Raw genomic sequence first — 25,067 nt, 5'->3', positions numbered from 1 at the left:
TCATGGCGCTAACTGACACTCCTACTTCTAAATTCACTTATAAACCCAAAAATGTGAACAAAGGGAAGGCCGCTGTGATAGCTCAGTGGTTAGAGCATCGAACGCATGATTCCAAGGTCGTAGGTTCGATTCCTGCTCACGACTGGTTATTTTTTCACCTACTTTTCTTTCTTCCTATTTACATTCCATTGGTTCTAATAACTTCCCCTGTACAATCCTTGGCATTACTGTCTGCTAGATCTCATTATTATTGTGTCAAAACACGGAAAAACGAGCCCTTAGGTATACACTTCTTTCCCTTATTCAATAACGAGGGTCTCGTACTGGCAGACTTGGTGTCATTAGGTTGTATACGAGGGACTATTATTCAGCTGACCGCTCGTAATAAGTTCACGTGCTACGTGACGCCACATATGCGCATAAAGGAGCGTTTCACACTCATCACTTGGCTTAATGATGGCGCTGACGGACACTCCTACTTCTAAATTCACATATGAACCCAAAAAAGTGGACGGAGGGAAGGCCGCTGTGATAGCTCAGTGGTTAGAGCATGAAACGTGTTATTCGAAGGTCGTAGGTTCGATTCCTGCTCACAGCTGGTTATGTGTTCACCCACTTTTATTTCTGCTTATCTACATTCCATTGGTTCTAATAACTTTCCCTGTACATTCCTTATCATTACTGTCTGCTAGATCTCATTAATATTGTGTCAAAACACGGAAAAAGGAGCCCTTAGGTATACACTTCTTTTTCTTATATATATATATATATATATATATTGTGGGCATTTAGTTTATCAATCCTCTTCATCTGTACATTATCATCATTATCATGTGTTGCTCATGCATCCTCATCGTTGTCACGTAACCTCATCATCTTGGTTGGTCCATCTCAGCTGTCAGCTGCCGGTTCCTCGGGCCTAATAAAGGTCTTCCAAACCAAGTTTTTATACGTGGTGGATTGATTGATTGATATGTGGGGTTTAACGTCCCAAAACCACCATATGATTATGAGAGACGCCGTAGTGGAGGGCTCCGGTAGTTTAGACCACCTGGGGTTCTTTAACGTGCACCCAAATCTGAGCACACGGGCCTACAACATTTCCGCCTCCATCGGAAATGCAGCCGCCGCAGCCGGGATTCGAACCCGCGCCCTGCGGGTCAGCAGCCGAGTACCTTAGCCACTAGACCACCACGGCGGGGCTATACGTGGTGGAGCGTGCTGTTAGATTCTCCGTCATCCTCTTGACCACTCCAGCCCCTGGAGCTACGTTCAGATCGCCGCATGGGCACGGTGTCCGAAAATACGTCTCACAAAGAACAGGTCGGTGCTGCAGCCGTTCCCATTCCGTCACCGCGTGCCGCGCCTTCTCACGTAAATAACAGCCCCCAGCGTGAGCCCCATCCCTTCGCTGGTACGCGCGGGGAAGATGTGGAGGAATGGCTGGACGACTTCGAACGTGTCGGCACTGCTAACCGGTGGGATAACACCTGCAAACTCGCTCAGGTCCCATTCTACCTCACGGGTGTCGCAAAGACGTGGTGCAACCACTTCATCAACATCCCCGACTGGTGAGCCTTCAAAATCAGCTTCGCCATGTCTTTGGCACACCGGCTGTTCGTTCGGCTCTCGCAAATAAAGCCCTCGCGACTCGGAAACAGCACATCGAGGAGTCGTATACATCCTACATCGAGGATGTCCTTTCACTTTGCCGCCGGGTTGACACCCCAAAGACAGAGACAGACAAGGTGCGCCAGCTTTTTAAGGGGAGTGCACCCGTCGCATTCAATGCCACTGCAATCCAGAATCCGGCTATCGTCACTGACGTTGCGAAAACCTGTCAGCGCCTCGAAGAACTTGAGTTTATGCGCCTACAAGCGGACAGTGACGCGGCCCGTGTTACGGTGGATCCTAACCTACGAACCACAATAAGGGTGATTATACGCGAAAAATTAGAATCAATGGGATTCACACTACCTTCAGTGTGTCCCATTCAGTCTTCTTCAACGTCATTGCGGGATGTCATCGGGGAGTAGCTCACGTCCATGACCCACATGGCCCACCTGTAGCCCAATGTCGCTCGTACTCTCCCATCGTTCTCGCATGCCGTTGCCGTACCATCAGGCACCGTCAGCTCGACGTCGCCGCCACGAAAGTACGCGTCGATTGCTGCCGCACCTCCCACAAACTTTCCCACGAGCTTTCCACCCCACCGCCTGAGCCATCACCTGTCCCTCTCACTGCTCTCTCTCCCGGTGCATCTAACGCAAGCTACTACCCTATTTATCGATCGATTCGCCCTACGTACTATTACTGCGGCTATTGTGGTCACATTTCACGCTTTTGCCGCAAGCGCCAGCAAGATGAGCGCCGAGGGCACGATATACTCGAACGGGACTATACCACAGGAGCCTTGTACCAGAGCCAATGTTATACGTCACCACCGCGTTGGTCTTCATCTCCACCAGCATCCGGTGAACTGCGCAGTAGTCATCAATCAACCCGACGCCATTCACCGTCGCTCTACTGTCACTCCTCTTCTCCTTTTCAGCCTGCTTCCCTCTCTTCTTTTCGGCGTACGGAAAACTAAGCGATGCAGTTTTTGGAGGACAAACTGCATTCCAACACAGGACACCAATTCCTCAAGCGCTCCGTTACAATATGATAGCAGCCACAGTTGAAGGAATGGACGTTGATGCTTTGGTGGACACTGGGGCTGGGTTTTCTATTATTCGTGCTGACATGTGTGCCCGTCTTCGAAAAATCACGACGCCTTATGATGGACCAACACTGGTTACAACCCCGGGAACAATGATTCGCCCTTCCGCTCTCTGTATTCCCCGTGTGCTAATCGACAACATTCTTCATCTTATAGAATTTGCTGTGCTATCCCCATTCTCCCACGAACTCATTTTAGGCTGGGATGTTCTTTTGTCTGCTATATATATATATATATATATATATATATATATATATATATATATATATATATATATATATATATATATATATATATATATATATTGAAGGTATGGGTTATGACACGACGGGAGTGTTGTCAACAAAGATATTTATTTTCCAATAGTTTCGGGAGGGGTCCTCCCTTCATCAATATATATATATATATATATATATATATATATATATATAATTAAATAAGGGATAGCTGTAAATGAGCCTTGAGCAAGTTTGTAGTCAAGGTTTTTAGCGTGATGACAAAAACATGATATAAGCCCACTTCTTTTATCACACACCTACTATCCTATCCATTTTCTTTCTCAATTTCACTTTTCTTTCTCAATTGTGTGGACACTGGCAATACCCTCAATATGCGCCTTTTGACTGCTGTTGCCTCTAACTTTAATTTTATTTTTCTAAATAATTTACTTGTTACCTAATATGCGTTGAGGGAAATCAGAATGTTAAAAGTTAAAAAGGAAGTCTCATCACAAAAAAACGATATCTAGTCATAAGAAAAAGATTTGAAAAAACAGAAGATTGATCCTCACTCACACATATCTTACCTTTACAATCGGTGCAGTAGGCCATAGCTCATGTTTACTGTCAATATTTTTGGGTTGTATGTTATGTACAATAAATAGTTGATGTGACTGTTTGCATCTTGTTAATTATTTTTCATAAAATTTCTTTGCGGCCTAATATCTTGCATTCTCAAATGCATAAAAGCTCCCTTCTGCTACACATAATTTCCCCGCAGGGGCGTCTGCGTGAGCAGGCATTTGTTGTGTAGCGACTTCACGGACCCGAGCTAACGGGGGGGTTTCGACTCTTTCCCACGCCTAACCGAGCGTGGCTTTGCCGTGACCGGGGAAAGGGGGATTCTGTGGGTTGAGCTGACGCTGGGTTATTGGACCTTTAAGGCTCCCCGGCCGAGGCAAACACACCCTTTTGGCCCCGGCTTCCCGTAGACGGCACCCGAGAGCTCACCCACCCACGGGAAATCGGCAGTCGCATTTTTCTGTCTCGCTCTTTCTCCTTAACTTCATCTTTTCTCTCTTTCAATCTTTCCTGTCATCTCCTCACTTCTGTTTACTTCCATCTTCCAGGTAGCAAGGGTTAACCTTGTGCATGTGCCCTCTCTTCGTCACATATTATTGGGTTATAGTGGCTTTGTGTAGCTGGCGATGGCATGCTTTTATAATTGCGCTGCCGCGTCCCCATGTTGGGCTCGATGGTGGGCGGCTGGCATGGCTGCCGAATTTATATATACTTCATGGCCTCTTTTTTGTTTACGAAACTGTCTGATCACCCTCCTCCTAAGAGAGGGTGCATCGAAGCAACACTGATTGTATTTATGAAGCCGAAATAAATTTTCGCGCCCTTTCTTGTGATCCACTGTGAAACGCAAGAAAAGAACGCAAGAAACGTTTCTCCGTTTGTCCTTTCCAAATGCCTCACCAATACCTTTGGTCCAGGATATCAGGCTACACGTATGGCTAGTGGGAACCTTCTTCTTGAAGTACAAATCAAGACCCAGTATGAAAATCTCACAAAGTTCACCTCTTTTGAAACAACACCTGTAATACCACACCACACCCCTCCCTGAACAGTTCCCGTTGCGTAGTGTCTGAACAAGACCTAATTAACCTGACAGAGAGTGAGCTCCTTGAGGGCTGGAACGAACACCATGTAACGTATGTACAGAGAAATAATATCAGGCATGATAACAAAGAAACCCCGACAAAGCACCTAATTCTTACATTTTGCACAAGCATACTCCCAGAATATATCAAAACAGGCTACTTGAAGGTAAAGGTCCGACCCCACATCCCCAACCCCCGACGTTGTTATAAGCGCCAGCGATTCGGCCAAGATTATCAGAGCTGCCGCGGCTGTCAAACCTGTGAAAAGTGTAACTCGCACGATCACTCCACCGACAAATGTGAAGAAACCACCACTCACTGCGCGAACTGCGATGGTGACCACCCCGCTTATTCTCGCACATGCCCTTCATGTAAACATGAAAAGGAAGTACTTACACTCAAAGTAAATGAAAACATCTCGTTTATGGAGTTGCGCAAGTGTCTACTAATGCAGGATCCCTCGTTCGCGGAAGTGGCACGAAAGGGGGCAGTGTCGACAAAATCCGCGGCGCCCACACGTACCACACAAAGTGGACGAGTGGCAGCGGCATTCACCCCCTCAGAGGAAGCAGCACAGGCTCTTCCGCCACCAAAAGGCTTGCAGGCCTCCGGACGTGAAGCTCCAGGACCTTCTGTCTCGACAGATAGCCCTAAGAATTCCATGTCCGCACTCGTGAACCGCGAGCGGGCATCCAGCACCTCGTCTGAGGTGATGGACACCGCCGCAAGTCCAACGGTGTCTTTAGCGCCAAAGGAGAGGCACGGCTTTTTGGAGCACACCAGAAAATCAAAAACCATCATTACAGGGCCTGGCAAGGCTTCTTGACATAACAAAATACTTCTTTAGTATCACAGCACTCCTTTACACTCAAAATGAATACACAAATATTACAATAGAACATCAGAGGACTGCTTACAAACCTCGACGATATCCTAGAACTCTTACACAAACATTCCCCAAAAGTGCTGTGTGTACAAGAGACACACCTAAATTTAAAAAACACAAATATTCTACGTCATTATGTAATATTCAGAAAGGACCGCAATGACGCTGTAGCATCATATGGTGGTGTGGCCAATATAGTTGATCAGGGCGTAGCATGTACACATCTACCGTTACAAATATCCCTTGAGGCAAAGACTGTTCGAAAAGTTCTTTCGAACAATCTTGTCACCATCTGCTCTCTTTACATATCTCCACAGTACCGTCCCAAAAAACATGAATTCCCGTCACTGATACATGAACTACTGGAGCCTCATGTGGTCCTTGGGGACTTGAATGCACATAATGGTCTATGGGGCAACTTGCGCTGTGATGCATGAGGTCGCCTAACTGAACAGTTCCTCTTTTCTTCAAAGCCAACATACTTTAGCCTTCCAAACAAAACCTACTCATGCATAGATCTAAGCATTGTGTCCCCATTGCTTGTACCCCTACTTCAATGGAAACTGATCAACAATCCTTTCGGAAGTGATCACTTTCTAATCATTCTAAGTACACAACTAGAATGAGGTCCTCCACATCTTCCCAGATGGCAGACAGGCAAAGCGGACTGGGAACAGTTTCACAACACTACTCGTTTAAGTTGGACTGATATATGTACGTTAAACATAGATGAAGCTGTGCAGCATTTCGCAGCTTTTCTTACTGATGCAGCAGCCAAGTGCATACCACAAACATATGGTATGTCTGCGACGCGTCCCATGGTGGAACACTGAGTGGCGGAATGCGCGAAAGGAGCAGAACATGGCATGGAGGTTGCTTCGAAATTCACCGACAGCCGAAAATCTTGAGAGCTTTAAGAAAATAAAGTTTCAACGCAGGAGAATGCGTCGGTAAGCCAGAAAAAAAGCTGGCACAAGTTTTTATCTGAGATAAATTCATATATACAAGAGGCTAAAGTCTGAAACATGGTTGATAGGGTAGCAAGAAGACGAGTACACTCACTCTTACTCGTAAACACACAGGGTGACATCCTGGAAGGTTAGGCGAACTTCTTCGGTGCATACTACGAGCAGGTGTCTAGCTCGTCATTTTATACAGAAGCTTTCCAAAGATACAAAGCAAGGATAGAAAAGCAGAACCTAGAATACAAGTGCACAAATTACGAGGCATACAACCAACCTTTCAACTTAGCTGAGCTACAAACATCACTAAACTCCTGCAGTACTACTGCCCCAGGCTACGACCGTGTCACGCAGAAAATGTTGAAAAACCTGCCGCTAAAAGCACAAAAATTTTACTCTCCCTATACAATGCTATCTGGCTTTCTGGCACCATCTCTTCTTCCTGGAAAGAGGCTATTGTTTTCCCTATTTTGAATTAGGGCAGGAACCCTTCCTCAGTTGTGACTTATAGGCCCATTGCACTTACAAGCTGCCCTTGTAAACTTTTTGAACAGATCATAAACCGCCAACTTTTACATTTCCTCGAAACACACAATCTGCTCGACCAATTCCAGTGCGGGTTACGAGAGGGTAGTTACACCACCGACTATCTGGTGCGCATTGAGGCAGAGATCCGAGAAGCTTTCGTCCACAAACAATACTTCATCTCTGTGTTTTTTGATATCGAGAAGGCGTACGACAGAACATGGCGTCTTGCATATTAAGAGACCTGTCTCACTCAGGTGTGCGCGGTAGAATGCTTTCCATATTCGAGAGTTACTTGCGCATTCGGACATTTCATGTGCGCATGGGCAGTATTTTCTTCAGAACATTTTCCAAGAAACGAGAGTACCACAAGGGGATGTACTTAGTTGTACACTTTTTATTATCAAAATGAATTCTTGGTACCTGCCCATCCCCCGCAAGATGTTCTACTGTACATATGTCGATGACGTCCCGCTTGGCTTTAAGTCATGCAATCTGGCAACGTGTGAGCGGCAGGTTTAGTTAGGTTTAAACAAGGTGTCTAAATGGGCAGCGGAAAACGGATTTCGACTGAACCCACAAAAAAAAGCACGTGTGTCTTGTTCTCCCGAAAACGAGGCATGAACTCACAACCCGGCATTAAACTGAACGGTGAACGTCTGTCAATTTTAGGCTCAATCTTGGACAACAAGTTGACCTTCGTACCGCACATGAAGTATTTTAAAAAAGCCATGAATGTTCTAAAAGTGTTGCCATGTACTACGTGGGGTAGTGACAGGCAATGTCTCATGAACCTGTACAGAAGCCTCATTTGCACCCGCTTAGATTATGGGGCCGTTGTTCATCAGTCTGCGACTCAAAGTGCTTTGAAGATGCTAGACCCCTTGCACCATTTCGGCATCCACCTTTCTACGCGTGCTTTTCGCACCAGCCCCGTAGAAAGCCTTTACGTTGAGTGAAATGAGTGGTCGCTTCATCTGCAGAGAACTTACATATCCTTTGTATTTTTTCTTAAGGTGAAAGCAGACAAGAAACACCCCTCATACTCCACTATTAATGATTTGTCGAGCTCCAAGCTGTTCAAAACAGGCTTTGATGAGGCCGCCCTGCTCAGTTCGCCTCACGGGTCTATCTGAGGAAATTGGTGTCTCACTGGAACAGAGTTTACTGGCTCCTGTAGCATTACCGCCACCTTGGCAGTGGCAGACTATAGAATGCGATGTGTCTCTCAGAGAAATTACAAAACACGCGCCAATTGCCCGCATCCGAACATACTTTCTGGAACTACAACACAAATACACACGTCGTGAGTTCTTTACAGATGCCTCTAAGTCTATCCCCTCTGTGCGCTACGCTGCTGTCGGCCCATCCTTTTTGGACGCTGGGCCTCTACATCCAGAGACAAGTATCTTCACAGCGTTAAACACATCAAACAACTACAACTACAAAAAGCAGTAATTTATACGGACTCTCTCAGCGTAGTAGCGGCTCTGCACACTCCTAAAAAGCAAAAACCCTGTCTTCGTCTCACTTTACTTAATTTTATGCACACTCTACACACTCAAACAACATGTTGTAGTGTGCTGGGTGCCAGGGCACCGTGAGATCGAAGGCAACGTGATGGCGGATCAGCTTGCTGCATTCATTCATGAAAGCACTGCCACTACACCCATATCAGTCGCGGCCCTTGATATTCAGCCGTCTCTCAAACGAAATCTCAAGGACTACTGGCAGAGCAAGTGGGATAGACGCACACAAAACAAACTACACATTACTAAGCCACACCTTGGCCATTGGGTGCCAGTATCAAAATCATGTCATACAGAGGTAACGCTAACGAGGCTCAGGATAGGACACACATACACGACACACTCATATATTTTGTCCGTTGGCGATCCATTATTGAGTGACAGATGTGGTAAAGCACTAACAATTCTTCACATTTTATTACAGTGCAAACGAATAGATACTCTTAGAAAACAACACTTTCCATTACCCTACCGACAGCATATACCTTTACACCCTGCAATGTTCGTCGGTAGGGACCAGTTTAACATCTAAACTCCATCGACCAAGCGATACAGTTCACGGTGGAACGAGAGCGAGACGGGGCGCTTCCGTTTCTCGATGTTTTAGTCAGACGACAGGGCGAGCGCATGACCTTTTCGGTGTATAGAAAGCCAACTCACACCGGCAGGTATTTGCATTTTGCGTCCTGTCATCCAACTGCCCACAAAGCTTCAGTGGTTTCGGCACTCCTTTCACGTGCACGAGTAATCTGCACGTCGGAGGGTGAGAGGAAGAAAGAAGAAAAGAGGATTGTCGCCGAGCTACGAGGGAATGGCTACACAGAAGCGTTCATCCGCCGGGCGTCACGCCGTTTGTCGAGACGACAACCACCGCACCGCGGAAAGACACCTGCAAGCGACACACCGCCCGACCCCCTTTCCGCCCTGGCCACACCACCGCACACGAGAAAAACGAAGGCGCCAAACAACCACGTCGCCATTCCATATGTGCCGGGCATAAGTGAACAGCTCTCGAGAGTCCTAAGAAAAGCCGGGGTCACGGTAATCCATAAACCTGTTTCGACGCTCGCTCGCTTGCTACCGCGGCCGAAAGACCGACCTCCGAGGGAGCTACACCCGGGCGTTTTCTACAAAGTGTCGTGTTCTGGGTGTCCAGCCTGTTACATAGGCGAGAGCAAGTGTTTCCCGGAAAGAATGCGCCAACACAAGAACGACGTCAGGAAGATGGAAGTGCAACGTAGCGCTCTGGCGGAGCACTACGAGAAGCACGACCATAAAATTGACTTAGACGGCGCTTCTGTTATTGAAACAGAACGGAATTTTGGAAAGAGGCTCTTGCTAGAGTCTTGGCACATTCAGCATACGCCTGCCAACGTGAACCGCTCGCTGGGAACAATGCCTTCGGTGTACGTTCACGGTCTCCGAAACGTGGTGGAAAGGGAAAGCCGGAGCCGTGGTGAGAGAACACGACGCGACGACACTTCCATGACCAAGACAGTCACCCCCTGAGGAAGGGACCGAGTCGGTCTCGAAACGTCGGACTCTATTTGAACTGTGGCTGGAGCAATTTCAATTTTCTAAGCCGAGGCATTGCGTAGCGCGACTTCTCAAGAGAGGTTGCTGCCGCAGTGACTACATTGAAAAGCCCTCTCCTCGTGGGCCTTGGACACAAGGGCGCTGATGAGGCACTTGTGCTAGTGCCAAGTAATTTTACACAAGTTTTTATTATCAAAATCTTTTGTCACCAATTTTTACTATCCATATCATGACACTGTCATGATTTGAATACTTACGTTTTTACCCACATTATAGCGAGGAATTCTAGGGTCCCTATAAAGCCATGCAACATATCATCGTCCATATATCTAGTCATTGCAATGGCACTCTTTGGCCATCAATTGGCCTTCGCGCCATAAAGCGCCACGCATCATCATCATCATCATGATACGCATAATTTAGAATAGCGCAATGTTTACAACATTGAAGTAAAGTGCTTTATTTAGTGGATATTATCTGAGTGTTTTTTAAAGTGAATATGTGGCTTTCGAAACACACGCGAGTGTTCGAACTCTATGAATTCTTAAATTGCACGCATACATGTCTGTATGGTGACCAAGCTTTCATGAATTGGAAATTCATGTGGGCAGGAAAGGGTCTTGGATAGATGTCATTCATTCTGGTCCAAAGATTGGTAGCATAAGGCATACGCGCATTCTGGAATCAATTTCATGATTATTGAAACACACATATTTCACTAAGCTTGTTTTAGGTATATATTTACTTATTTTTTACTTCCACCCTGAACAGTGCACCTTGCAGCCGGCACTCTGCTGAGCGCTTCTCGAGGGCACTTTGGTAACTAGCACACAAATCGACTGGCAGCTGTAAGTGGGGCCTTCACTTCGTTGACTGCTAGAGAACGGCGGCTTCGCCAAATCACACTTCTTTTGTGGTGAAGCGAACTTTACTCTTGAAACAGTGCAAGCACATCTGAAATTCAGCGCTGTTCTTAAGAAGTGCAGTAAGTGCGGCTTGTTCTATCCATAACAGCAAAAAAAAAAAAAACCGAGGAGCAGCACCTAAACAGGGTGAGGCACAATTGCAGCACTTCTCGATAACAGTGCCGGATTCTCTATTTGCCTACATATAGAAAAAGCAAAACACTGCAGCCAACTTACCAGTAGCCTCAATGCAGAGCCATTGTGTTTTAAAAGACGCAGTTGCAGATGCCCCGCTTAGAGCTGTTACTGTGATTCTGTGCTAATTTCATAAGCGCCTGCGAGAGGCACTCCGTGGAGTTCTGGCCGCACGGTGCACGAGTTCAGGGTGGAATGGACGACATTGTACATCTGTTGAAGTATTAACAAACCATATGTGGCCTGTCACACAGAGCGATCTACCGAGTATAGAGCATTTTGCACTTCTAGCCAGAGCAGCATCAATCCTAGATTTCGCCCGCTGGTACGTCGATGTGAAACCCCCCTCCAGCACCCGTTTGAAAAGGTGTTGTGGCAAGATAGCACCCTTAGTTAAAGAGTGCACTAACTAGACCCTTTAAAATTTTTGCTCTGCACTCTTTTCTAAGGTTGCTGAGCTATACACCCTTTTTCAGCACCCTTTTTTGAACACCCAATAGGGAGCAAAGGGTGCTCGTCCAGCGACAAACTGGCTTAGTGTGTACCTAATTTTATAAACATTACAAATGTTATCCTTTCATACAGCCGCCACGTCAGGTTATCGTCAATTTTGGTCAGTTCCCATGCGCTGAAGTTTATTTCTGTAGCAGTGTCTAGAGCCAGCATCCTCGCGAGCAATCAGACCTTCTTATAATCTTCTGGTTTTGTATTATGCATGTTCTAGTCCTTATCAGCACGCAAACAAATGGTTATATAAGTATCTGCAACTCTTGAACATATGCCTGTGTGTGCAACATCATAATTATATTTAGCGTCAATTCATCACGTGTCACTCAATGAAAAATTTGCAACATGGTCACGTTCACTCCGCATGCTTCGCATAACGTCGATACCCAGGTACGTGTGATCTGCTGAATTTTTGTCTAAAGTTTAGACCTGCGTAGGTATTGCTACCACAAGTGCACGTAGTATCTAAAATAATATTTTCCATGACATGTTTTCGACGAGTTTCGGCACTTGCCTGGAATTGTTTTCAAGTCCTAAGTGGCACTTTTATGTATATCAGCTTTAATCTTACCTACTTGATCATAAGCGTACATACTGCGCAGCATTGTTACAAAGAGGTGAAAAAAGACAGATCCCACAATAAAATTGGCAACTAAAGAATGTATACATTTCAAAATCTTTCTTCGTTTTTTTTTCTCGCGTCGTAGCGCATGTCCTACCACAAGTGCTGGCCCATAGATTAAAATGCGCTCGCACGCCGTTCGCGACCACAGGGCATCGCAAACTTGAAAAAACCAGTCGCGATCTAGGGCCTTCTTTTACCATCGAAAATCTATCGAGTAGTCAAGTTCTAAGAGGCTCACGCACGCAAAAATATGACGGAGCGAGCTAGTTCAACCACAACCGCCTTCGCTTAGTGCACTGAAAGCGGGCATGGCTCCACAAATGCCTACTAGGAAAAAAAGTTTCCCCAAATTTGGCGCGTGCGTGCGAACGTGCAGTACCTAACTTTTTAGGCATGTGCACGACGCAGTTAGCAGGCAACAGCCCACCACGTTGTTCACAGGAGGAAGCTTCGCGGGAAACTTAATAAAAGCTATGAAAAGTAGTTTCAAACACTCGCTGCCGCTCGTATACACCTAATTTTGCAAGGCGGAACAGGCTTTAGAAGAGAATGCCACGGGTAATGACAAGCGAAGGCGCAGCCTTTATTCCTCAAGTGCCCACATTACAATCCATCGAGTCCTCACAAGAATTGTTCCGAGTGCGTATCGTGCATTTTCAGCGTCTTCTAGCCCGAAACCTGCCCAAAACCTTCCAGTTAGCTTCCACGGCTAAATTGTCCTGAAAGCGTCTGGCGACCCTGGGGCTCCTCGCGGGTCGCCAGAACCACCCAACCCGAGAAAAACTAACGCCAACCAGAAGAGCGACGCGGAGGGGGGGGGGGGAGAAGCAACCCAAGAAAAACGAGCACACTCTGGCCTTCTCTGTCAGCCCGCGGGAAGCCAGAAGTGGAAAATCGAAAAGCTCCAGTGTTCGTGAAGCTTCAGGGCTGCCGTGGACCATTTTGCTGCAATTACGCCCACGTCATGAGCATTTCAGATTCGGGATATCCCTGAACTTCAAACAAAAGTGGAGTACGACCACCTGGTGATCAGAGGAGAGCTCGTTCGTCACATCTTCAACAATGATGTTGCCAAGCCAGCATGCACTCCTCCACCACCGTCCACTAAACGAGCACTCCACAAGCGGGAAAAGGCAGAAAGCCACAGAAGCTGCAAGCTTTGCTACGACAGCAAGGAAGTTGAACTCAATACTAATTGTTTTGGGCAGAACTTGTGATGCTCACTTGGCTTTTACTACAACTAGAAATTGTTTCTTGCAGTGGCATGAGAGCCATCAGCTGTGACTGGCACAAGAGTGCTCCGAGTCTGAAGCGGGCTGAACAAAGGCAGTTGTAAGTTGTAAATAGGCAGACCAAAGCTTAACCTAAAAAAGACATTTTGCCACTTTTTGTACATGTTGAAATTTTTCAGTTCACAATTTTACTTGTATATACATGCCTTTAAAATTTTTTACGTTAAAGTTTGGCCAAACTCTTCTTTTCACACTTTTTCTTAAGTTTGTATAAATTTTTTCTGTGTAACATTTAGTCTGCTTCTAAAAGATCATTCAATTACTTTCGTTTTGATGAATAATACATGAGCATATCTTGTTTATCTGACTTACTAAAATATTTATTATAACACTCTTTAAGACTGTCTGTTTTTCTTTGGTCCTAAAAGTGTTAAGAGACAAGAAGAGAGCAGAGTGGATAAGGGAGCCACCCGGAGTTTGATTGATTTGTGCGCTTTAACGTCCCAAAACCACCATATGATTATGAGAGACGCTGTAGTGGAGGGCTCCGGAAATTTTGACTACCTGGGGTTCTTTAACGGGCACCCAAATCTGAGCACACGGGCCTACAACATTTCCGCCTCCATCGGGAACCACCCGGAGTTAAGGATGCCATAGTTGAAATCAAGAAGAATAAATGGACTTTGGCTGGGAGTGTAGAGTATAGGAGGGATAACCGCTGGTTATTAGGATAACTGACTGGGTTCCCACAGAAGGCAAGCGGCATATGGGGAGAAAAACGCCAGGCCTTCGCTGTAGGCACAACACAGTCACAGCGAAAGCTAGAAGAGTGGGCTTTCAGAGCCTTTTAAAAACACCGATTTGCTAACTACTGCAAGCACACTGACTTGGTACCCACTAGACCATTAATTATAAACTTTTGTTTAGTAGGCTGGCATTCGCTATGCTATTTTATCGTTTTTCTGAGAAGCATAGTATTCACTAAATACTTGCAAGGAATTTTGTGCCAATTTTCCATGCACTGGCTTACAATGACAAGGAATTATAGCTGAAGTGGGTATGCGCCACAGTAACCGAAACCGCAGTAACCAACTGCAGTAACCCAAAAGACATCCCACCAGTAATGGTAAAAAAACTGAGAAAAGCCTTGGGCGGAATTCAAAAAGGCAATGCTTTTTGAAGGCTCAGGTAACATCAGACATGCTGGAAGACGGACGACAGATGGTGTTAGAAATACTAGCACTCCTTCCCGCCAGTTCTGCATCCCGTTGCATCGCGAGCGTCCTTGCTAGTTTGATCTGGCAAGTACTTTGTAGTATTCTTGTCTTATAGGATCTTTGGTGCTTTATCTCACATTTAAAGCTTGATGAACTTCAATTTTCTTGTTTGGCCTATTTTGTGGCCTACTGATGTCAGGACATTCTCTTGGTCAGGACCGTTTCCCATTGACAGCGTCTCTGTGGCATGATCTTCCTCTGGACATGTTTCTCCACAGTGGCGTGAGCAGCATTGCCGTCTTGCTAATACTTTTGGGTGGTCACATCATTAAGATGAATATTTCCAGGGCTATTTAAGAACACCTTCACGCAGTGTCTTCTTATTACCACACCATAACTGACGCGCGGCAGTTTGGTCGCGGTTGGATAGTATGCAGATCGCCAGAGCAGGAATTTGTATGAGGCCTTCTCAAATATTTGTCCTTTGCATCAATTCCGGCGAGTGCGTTTGTTTCACCTCATTTAACTGGCTTGCACAAAGGTAATCGTACGTGGTGTAGACGTGCAGCTGAGTTTAGCTGAAACTCTAGTAAAGCTCTCTATGGCAGGTGTGGTGGCAGTTTATTGATTCAATCGGGTTGTGGACAACAAGCGCGTCACAACAGAGTCCATGATTGAGACTTTTACTTGCGCCTAATGTGCTTCTGGGATTAAAACATGGCCCCTGGTGTTTCGAGCAGATCAATTGGCATGTCGTCCGTTACTATGCCGAAACTGCTGGAGGTTCGGTCATAGTGCCGGTGGCTGTAAATCAGAAGGCCGATGCAGCAAATGTCGTGTAGTCCACAAAAAGAGGAGAATGTACGGCACAAGAAGACATATGTTGCTTGTGTGGTGGGCAACATGCTGTGGAGTACTAACATTGTTCAAATATACAGAAATGCAAGTTCTCGAAGTCATTAGTAAAAACATATGCTCTAGAAGGGAGGCAATGACAATTATTAAAGAGAGTATAGTATGCTCGCGTTATTGCACATCAAACGTTTACGGAGACGAGCACTGCACAAGTAGTCGAGGTAGCTGTTCGACAAGCTATGGCTAGGTTGATGGAACAACTAGTTGTCAACATCTCCAAATTTATTGCTCAAGGCGTGAGCGATCATATTGCTAAGCTTATAACCCCGCAACCAAGCTGTCCTCTCGAGTCATCTATGCACCCTACCACCAATGAATCAAGTCCAATATGTGATAAGTTGGATGCCTCTGATAGCTGCAATTACTCCGATGCGTGCTCAGAAACCCATGCTGGACTTGAACGTATCTATTGATGTGAAAATTGACATCAATGCTCAAAAACGTAGCTGATCTCCGCTGAACCGTGCAAACTTCACGTCCCCCACAGGCGAAATATTGAAACGATTCTGGCCAGGCCAGTAAATACTTGAAGGGCAGTATATTGTAGAAAGTTGTCTTCGCAATGATTACTTTAACAAAATAGCATCTTTTTTTATTTAAGACATACTGCAGTCCGAAGACCAAGCAGGTGGGCAGAAATTAATTACATAGAAAACATCAATCCGCATGGTAAATTGGTACACAATTCTAAAAACAGTCCAACAAGTGTGAAGAAACAAAAAAGATAGCAGTACATAGAGAAACATAGCAGCACAGTGAATGTTTAAAATATTGCAGAAAGTACACGCTTTTCAAAATCCGACACATCACGCGCCGAAAACACATCAACAGGCAATCTATTCCACTGTTCGATTGTGCGGGGAAAGAAGGAGTGCTTAAAAAGATTAGTGCGTGCAAAAATTGAAGTTAGATTGTGCTCATGGGTGCTTCGAGTTGAACGAGATAAGCGGGGCTGAATATAAAGTCCTGGATTAATATTGAATTGTTGGAAATTAAGCAAAAACAGAAATCTTAGACGCGCAACCTGCCTCTTTGAAACATTTACAGTGGAATTGTCGTTCGATATTTGCCGCAATTACTGATATACAAAGTCTCAGTTCTCAACTGAATCCTGATTCAATTTTTTTACAAGAAACTTGGCCTAATGCAGACAACAGCTTTTAGGTAAAAAACTATCATTCGTTCAGGCTAGACCGCCTTTCAGGAGGTGGTGAAATAATGGCATTGTTATCAAACAGCTTTTGCCATAAAGCTAAGGCATTGTTAAAGCTGCTCTCAACAGAACTAAAATTTTAGCTATAAAGGCAACTGTACCTTCTCGCCAGATATGTACAATAGCAATGTTTATTTTGCGTTAGACGTACATGATACCAGACCAGTGGACACCCTAATTGGCACATGGGGTACAAATATTTTATTGGCAGGAGATTTAAGGCCCATCATGTGACATCGCAAGTAACGCAGAATGTTATCCCAACGTTGAATGAAAGCGTCTCGATGTCAATCAGCAACGTTGCCTGAAAGCGCTTAAAAACCTGTTTTTTGATCACATGATAACGTTGCTTATAACATTCAGGACGATATGGCAACGTCCAGAATCACATTTACAGCATCAAGGCAATGTTTTCGCCAGATAGCAGCAACGTAATGTTAACATACGAGCAACGTGACGTCAACAAACCAGCAACATGATGGCAGCATACCAGTAACGTGATGTCAACATTGCTGTGTGACGTGTTCACTTTCATGCGACGTGCAAAGAAAGTATATACTACTCTGTGTGCGTTAGTAATAAAAGACATGTTGACTTGTTACGGAAACCGCCCCGAAGCTTCTGGCTAGGAAAAATGCACTGGTATGGTATGAAAAATTTCAAGAATGTCCTTGCACAAAACCTGTTTCCTAAAAGCGCTTTATTAACACATTCCTACATGCATAAACAAGTGGTTTCGGAACAGCCGAACTACAAAAATGTCAAAACACACTCGTGCATGTTCGTAAGACCAAAAACACACATTTTAAATCCCAAAGCTACCACCACAGTGGTATACATTCTGCATTAATTTAGAGCATTGCAAAATGTGGTTTCACTCTGTGTAAGATATGACTACAATAAGTTAATATGTGTTGAGGGTGCAGTATTTTTATGTGCAGAATGGCAGATCATGAGAACATGCAGTCACAAAGCTTTGGCAAGAAAGAACAAGCCGAAATGGCTGAATTTTTCATAAAAGAAAAAAGAAGAAATTTATTTACGTAGAATACTTACTTCTTATTTATTTGGCATCACAGAACAAGACATGATTGGGAGTGTTACAAAACACATTTTAAGCATTCAGTAACAGCTATGAAAAACGCACAATGCAAGTTTCTTTCATGCTATGTCAACTGCTGGGTCACAAAAAACAATATAGGTGCAAAATGAAAACACAACATGTTTATACAATCTTAGCAAAAGTTTGACGAAAAAAGCTTTTATCTATAGTATTTACAATATCAGTGGGAAAGTGAATAGGCAAGGAAGAAGACACTGGCGAAACTGCTGTGTTTAAATACATACGAGGACACGATTATCATAGACAACCATTGCCTTATCGGTTATTTTCCAACAGTGATGCATGTATTGTATACAATGATGGTTGCCACTACTGTTGACTGTCTATTAACAAAAAGAACATCGAGCATTGGAAAACTGGCACATCCCACTCAGGTACAGCTTGTTTTGACGGAGCTTAAAAGGTACAAAACAAGAACTTGTTTTTACCCAAACAGAAAAACCTGCGAATATCTGTGTAGCAACCATGTTGCACATCAAAAGAAGCTTATCAGTTTGAAAGCAACTTATCTTCATGATTACTACCTTACACGCATTCAGTGAAAAGTGGCTCATTACATGTGGCCAATTGAGTAAAAAAAATACGTCTTTGAAAGTTAAGGTAGCCGACACCCGGTCATAAAAACGAGACGCGATCAGCGGAGCAATTACTCACTGTATTTTGCGCAAAGTAATGACCTCCCAGCCACAACCAAGCGAGAAATATTGATCACGAAACGAATACACAAGGCATGCAACTTTTTTCTGTTCAGTTCATTACCAAGTTTTGTCCTTTTGTCCACTCGAAGATTAAACTGCTGTGACACAATTATTCGTACTTTTCAGTCCAGATTTTATTAATTTGTATCTAGAGGTGAGCTCAAGTTATCTTTGGATTGTTTTGCACTGCTCTGCATAATTATGTAGTATTTTTCATTTATGCATTTGTTGTGTTGTGTGTGCCAATAATTTTAGCATTTCCACTTTTTAGGATTCGAAGTGAATGCAGCTTCCAAGTTGATAATTTGTACTGATGGGTTACGTACATTCTTGGAAAAGTGGCAAAGTACTCTCATTTGTTTGCGGAAGTTGTTAGCAAGGAAGTTGATTTTTTGAAGGTATTCAGAACGAGTAATATGACCTAGTACCCTATTTCTCACAAAAACTAAACACCATTAATATCAACTTAGGGTACACATACAATTGTACTTGTGGGCACAGAAACAGCAGCAGGCCCAGGAAATGCAATCTTTTAAAGTAGAATGACAAATGGACACCAACCTGCATCACAATCAGAGAAGCAACTAACAACCATACCGCCACAACAGCTCACATGCCACATATGGAAACTGAGCAGCATATTGAAGTTGCCAGTCTTTACTCGAGACTTTGCCAATGTGGTTCAACTTGGGTGAACACGCTCGCCAGGTCAGGGTACATCCAAGAGTGGTACACTGTCGACGATATTGGCAAACAGACATTGCAGGGTGATGGCTGTGACGACCAAGGAACAAGCCATGATGCGAGGCAATCGGTTGGCAATGAGGGCGTGCATTATTAAGAGGAAGTGATTAGACCCATATAAGTAGCTTTTCAAGCAAACAAAACAAATAATTGGGAACACTTCTCTAAGAAATCGCAGACAATCGCCTAACAAAATCTGTCTGCAATAACCTATGAAAGCTGTGCCAGGACTGACAAAGAGCTATGTAACAGTCCAGCAGTGAAAAAAACACAGCAGTGAGGAAACATAAATACTGCAGAGATAAAATTTTTGAAGCTTTATTGAGCCGAATGATTGGCTCCTTACTCAATATTGATGGCAGAGAATCAACATTTCAAGCTTATTTACGGTCCTAATTCAATTCTTCAGCTCAAACATATTCAGTCTACCTAGTTATTTTCAGGTTGGCAATGTTCGTTGAGTTAAATATAATAAATGATGCACAAAGAAAATTGTTAGTAATTTCAAGTTTCCATATAATATGGTGCTTACCAAACAAACGACAATCACAGCGTAGTATTCCTTTCTGTCACTCGTCACTAGCTGCATTGGTGAAATAGTAGGATAAAATTCTTCTGCTTATTTTCTTATTCCGGCACGTGCATATGTACCTAAAACAAAATAAAAAAACTTTATCCAGAACATCAAAACAAAACTATCTGCATGTCTCTTCGTACACCACAGTATGCAGCATAGTTATAACTAAGGAGCAGATGTAAAAATGTTCCAAAAGACAGGCCAGTTCATGATTAAACATACAGACTCATACTTAAGAAAGCAAATAATAGCAAGAACTACATAGACGTTTCGCCATATATGCAACTGGCATCCTCAGTATGCCCTGGAACCAAATGAGCGGAGGTTACGCAGTTTGCTGCTTGTCTCGTATGTCGCTTAGTATAAACTCGCGGTTCTCTTGGTGCGCCAACTTGTCACACTGTTGAATCACGACTCGACAAGATTTCTTTTGCCCCACTTTTGTTCCCGAGCTAGCGTTGTCTTATTACTGAAGTTTTGTCTTACAATGCGTGGCAATGCTGGCTTCTGCAATGTCACCTTTGTGCGCTTTGAGCCCTGTTGGTAGCTTTCTGCCTATTTCACTCATGCATGTGGTGCCGTATACATCACTGATCAGCACTTGCAGTCATATAGATGGAAAACTTGGTTTGTGAATTGTAACGAAGTCATTATCTGATCACGTTTATCAACAACACCTAGAAACCCATGCAAAAAAGAACAAGGAGTGTGGCGCGAGAAAACAAAAAGCATTGTTTCTGTACCTTACTTTGAAGGTTTTTCAGACTCTGTTCGAATAGTGCTCCGTCCACTGGGTATTAGGTTATTTTGAAGCCTCTTTGTATTTTGGTAAACGTGCTCTCTAATCTGAAATACAGCACTTCTGCGAATGATCAAAACAGGGTTGGTTACAAGTTCCTGTGTGACGGCTGCGGCACCACTTATATTGGCAAAACTGGCGGCAAGTGGTCGATGAGTTTTATTGAACACAAATGGGGCATCACAAAAACCACGCATTCTCAGACAAAACTGATCAAACACTGCTTGAAAATGGGGCATGCCTTCGACTTCCGTAGTTCCATGACGCTGGCTCGGGAACAAAACAGAGGGAAGAGAAAGCGATCGAGTCGTGGTTAGACTGTCGTGACCAGCCAGTATGCAACAACAATCATGGACTTCATCCGGATGAGTAGACACATACGAGACAATCAATAAATTTGGTCACCTCTACACATTTGGTGCCAGAGCACAGTGAGGATGTCACTCACACAAGAGGCGAAATATCTGTGTAGAATCGTGATATTTTGTTGATTAAAGTCCGAGTACATATTATAATCACTAAGAAGTAGAGTTTTGTTTCCATGTTGATTTGGCATATGTTGAAATATTTCCAGAAAAAAATGTTTATTCAAACAAAAACAAATAATTATAGACTTGCTTTCTACCTTTCTGTACATACTTCCCTCCTGAGGTGAAATAAACATTGCTACTCAGAATTCATGCCATGCGTTGACTACTGATAATCTACCATCTCATAATTATGCCATTGCCAGTGAACTGTTTTCTTGGCAATTGTTATCTATGCGTCTCTTCTATTTGGCTACACCACCTGTGTTAATTCAAGAAGTGCAACAGTTGATTACCAAATTTTTAGGTAGTTAGCTCAACAAATTCTGCTCACTCTGTCGAATCGCTGCTTCAAAATTTAAAGCATCAAAACAAACTTGACCTTATTTCATGCGTAAGCCTTAGGTAAAATTTCCGGAATTCTTTAGAATAGGACAAGCTAAGTTTTTTGCTCTACTCTATGTCGTATAAGATTAAAAGTTTATGTACTTCCTCGTCGTGAAGACACTGTATCAGTGGCTGCGCAGAGGCATTCTCTGTAATATTGTCCCGACGTCAAAACAGAGGTCTTGCCGCAGAGATTGAGACACCAGATGCAGGTTGGTTCTTTCAATAGAACGCGCAAGAGGGTACTCCTTTTTCATCCATTTCCTTGTACTTCATGGCACATGCACGACTGCCATTGTCTTTCCTTTTGACAAGCACGTGACATTTGCCCACCTCCGAAAGAGGCATCGTCCCGATGCGAAACTTAGGTGCTCTACCAGGCGTATGAAGTGGTCGCGTCAACTGGATAAATACGGTTTCATACGCACGAAGTGTACGACTTCTGGTAAATGCTTTTGGCGCTTGGAACTACATTCAATGTTGGGAACAACTTCATAGTTCACGTCGTTAAAGCGTCGCGTGACGCTGTATGGACCAAAGTACCGTCTTAGCAGTTTTTCTGACAGTCCACGTCGACGTATCGGAATCCAGACCCAGACCTTGTCGCCTGGTGTGTAGCTTATAAACTTGTGTCAGGGTTCGCACCGATGTGCATCTTGATGCTGTTGACGACAGATGCGCACACGCGCGAGCTGTCTGGCTTCCTCGGCGCGCTGAGGGAACTCCTCGGCGTCTACATGGATGTCGTCAAACTCATGCGGCAACATGGCGTCCAACGTTGTCATGACTTCGCGACCATAGATCAGCCTGAACGGCGTCATTCCAGTGGTTTCTTGTCGAGCGGTATTATAGGCAAAGGTCATGTACGGCGATATGTTATCCCAGTTTTTATGTTCCGTGTCAACGTACATGCTGATCATGTCTGTGAGGGTCCTATTGAGGCGTTCCGTCAGTCCGTTTGTCTGCGGATGGTATGCAGTTGTTCTCCGGTGAGCTGTACCGCTGAGTCTGAGAACCGACTCCAAAAGCTCAGTGGTGAAGGCAGGTCCTCTGTCTGTGATCACTGCTGTCGGAGCGCCATGCCGAAGGACGATGTTTTCAATGAAGAACTGAGCGGCTTCTGCTGCTGTGCCGCGCTGCATAGTATTAGGCTCCGCATAACGGGAGAGGTAATCGGTGGCCACGATTATCCATCTCTTCCCTGTTGTGGAAGCTGGAAAGGGCCCAGGAAATCCATTCCAATCTTGGTGAACGGCTTCGCTGGTGCTTTGACTGGGTGTAAAAGACCGGCTGGCTTGCTGGGAAGTGCTTTGCGTCTTCGGCAGTCGGTGCAAGTTTTCACGTGATGGTCAACAGCAGCGGGTAACTTTGGCCAGTAGTACTTGCATCGTAGTCGGCACGATGTTCGGGTGTAGCCTAGATGACCAGAAGTTGCTTCATCCTGGCACGCTTCGATAATTTCTTTTTGAAGAGAGGCAGGCACGACGAGCAAGTGCGGGTTGCCGGTTGGTAAGAACTTTTTCTTAGAGAGAACATCGTTTCGCAAGCAAAAAGATGGCAGTCTTCTGGCAAATAACCGCGGCCCATACTTACGTAGTCCTTCTAAATATTCAATGAGTGGTAACAGCTTGGGGTCACTGCGCTGCTCCTGTGCAATAGTGGCCGTGTTGACAACTCCCAAGAATGCCGCATCGATGTTTTCGTCGTCACTAGCGACAGTCTCCACTGACGACCGTGAGAGACAGTCGGCGTCGGTGTGCCGCTTCCCAGATTTATAGACGAGGGTCATGTCGAACTCTTGAAGCCTTGGGCTCAAGCGCGCCAAACGGCCAGACGCATCTTTAAGGTTGGTGAGCCAGCACAAAGAGTGATGGTCGCTAACAACCTTGAAGGAGCGGCCGTACAAATATGGACGAAATTTGATGACCGCCCACACCACGGCGAGACACTCCTTCTCGGTGGTCGAGTAGTTTTCCTCCGTGCGAGAGAGAGTTCTGCTGGCGTAGGCTATTACTCTTTCACAGCCGTCTTGCCACTGCACCAGAACGGCACCCAGACCTACATTGCTGGCGTCAGTGTGAAGTGCTGTAGGAGCTTCCTGGTCGAAATGTGCGAGAACTGGAGGTGTTTGCAGGTGTTGCCGTAGTTCATTGAATGCCAATTGTTGTTGTTCACCCCATAAGAAGGCGATGTCCTCACGTGTGATTCGTGTCAATGGCGCCGCAATAGACGAAAAGTCCTCGATAAATCGCCGATAATAGGCACACAACCCTAAGAAGCGTCTCACGGCCTTTCTGTCGCGTGGTGCAGGAAATTGCGCTACGGCGTCTATTTTGGCCGGGTCAGGTCGAACACCTTTGTGACTGACCACGTGGCTTAGGAAGCTCAGTTCGTGAAAACCAAAATGGCGTTTTTCTGGTTTTAAAGTAATGCCGTCCGAACGTATGGCTTGGATGACGGTGAATAAACGGCTGAGATGTTCCTCTAATGTTGCTGAGAGTACAATAACATCGTCCAGATAGACCAAGCATGTTTGCCACTTCAGGCCTGTTAGTACGGTGTCCATGAGACGCTGAAAAGTGGCTGGCGCCGAGCACAACCAAAAAGGAAGCACCTTAAATTCGTATAGACCATCAGGCGTCACGAAGGCCGTTTTTTCATGATCTCTCTCGTCGACTTCGATCTGCCAGTAGCCGCTTCGGAGGTCCATTGAAGAGAAATAGCGCGCATGACGCAGCCGTTCGAGTGAATCGTGTATGCGGGGCAGTGGATAGACGTCTTTCTTCGTGACTTGGTTCAACTTGCGATAATCAATACAGAAGCGCAAGCTGCCATTTTTTTCTTGACCAAAACCACGGGTGATGCCAGGGTACTTTTTGAAGGTTGTATGACGTCATCCGCGAGCATCTTGTGTACTTTCTTCTGTGTACTCGCGGTCTTTCGGAGCCACACGGTAGGGGTTCTGCCGAATTGGTCGCGTGTTGTCTTCAGTAATAATGCGGTGCTTGGTCAATGGTGTTTGTTGGACCTTTGACGTATGCGAAAAGCAGTCTTCGAATTGGTGTCTAAGTTCAAGCAGGCGCTTACTATCAGAGGGCGGTAGCGTAGAGCAGATGTCCACCGACAAAGTTGTCGAGGTGCGGACAGCCGCGTCCTCTGGTTGCAAGGCCAAACAATCTCCGGCTTGGTCTACATCGTCGTAGTAGGCGATCGTGGTACCCTTCTGAATTTGACGGCGCTCGTTGCTGAAGTTCGTGAGGAGAACTTCTGCCTGTCCACCAGTAAGCGCCAAGACGCTCCTCGCGATGGAAATGCCTTGCGTGAACAAAAGGGCAACTATGTGCTCCGCTATCACATTTTT

At 45.0% G+C, this 25,067-nt stretch overlaps 1 protein-coding gene and 1 long non-coding RNA gene across 23 annotated transcripts in view; both read right to left on the bottom strand.

Moving 5' to 3' along the window:
- Positions 1–25,067, bottom strand: part of LOC119178032 (uncharacterized) — a 653,511-nt gene that overhangs the window by 250,576 nt on the left and 377,868 nt on the right. The window lies entirely within an intron of this gene.
- LOC142814024 (uncharacterized) lies at positions 16,205–20,183 on the bottom strand. The gene is made up of 2 exons (XR_012894788.1): positions 19,949–20,183; positions 16,205–19,446 (listed from the first exon to the last, which is right to left on the bottom strand). It is a non-coding gene; the product is annotated as an uncharacterized LOC142814024 (long non-coding RNA).

Source organism: Rhipicephalus microplus, chromosome 1 (genome assembly GCF_043290135.1).
Source record: "Rhipicephalus microplus isolate Deutch F79 chromosome 1, USDA_Rmic, whole genome shotgun sequence".
In the NCBI taxonomy this organism is placed as follows: domain Eukaryota; kingdom Metazoa; phylum Arthropoda; class Arachnida; order Ixodida; family Ixodidae; genus Rhipicephalus; species Rhipicephalus microplus.
The sequence above is the reverse complement of the archived record's forward strand: the minus strand, read 5'-3'. Positions and strand labels throughout refer to the sequence as shown.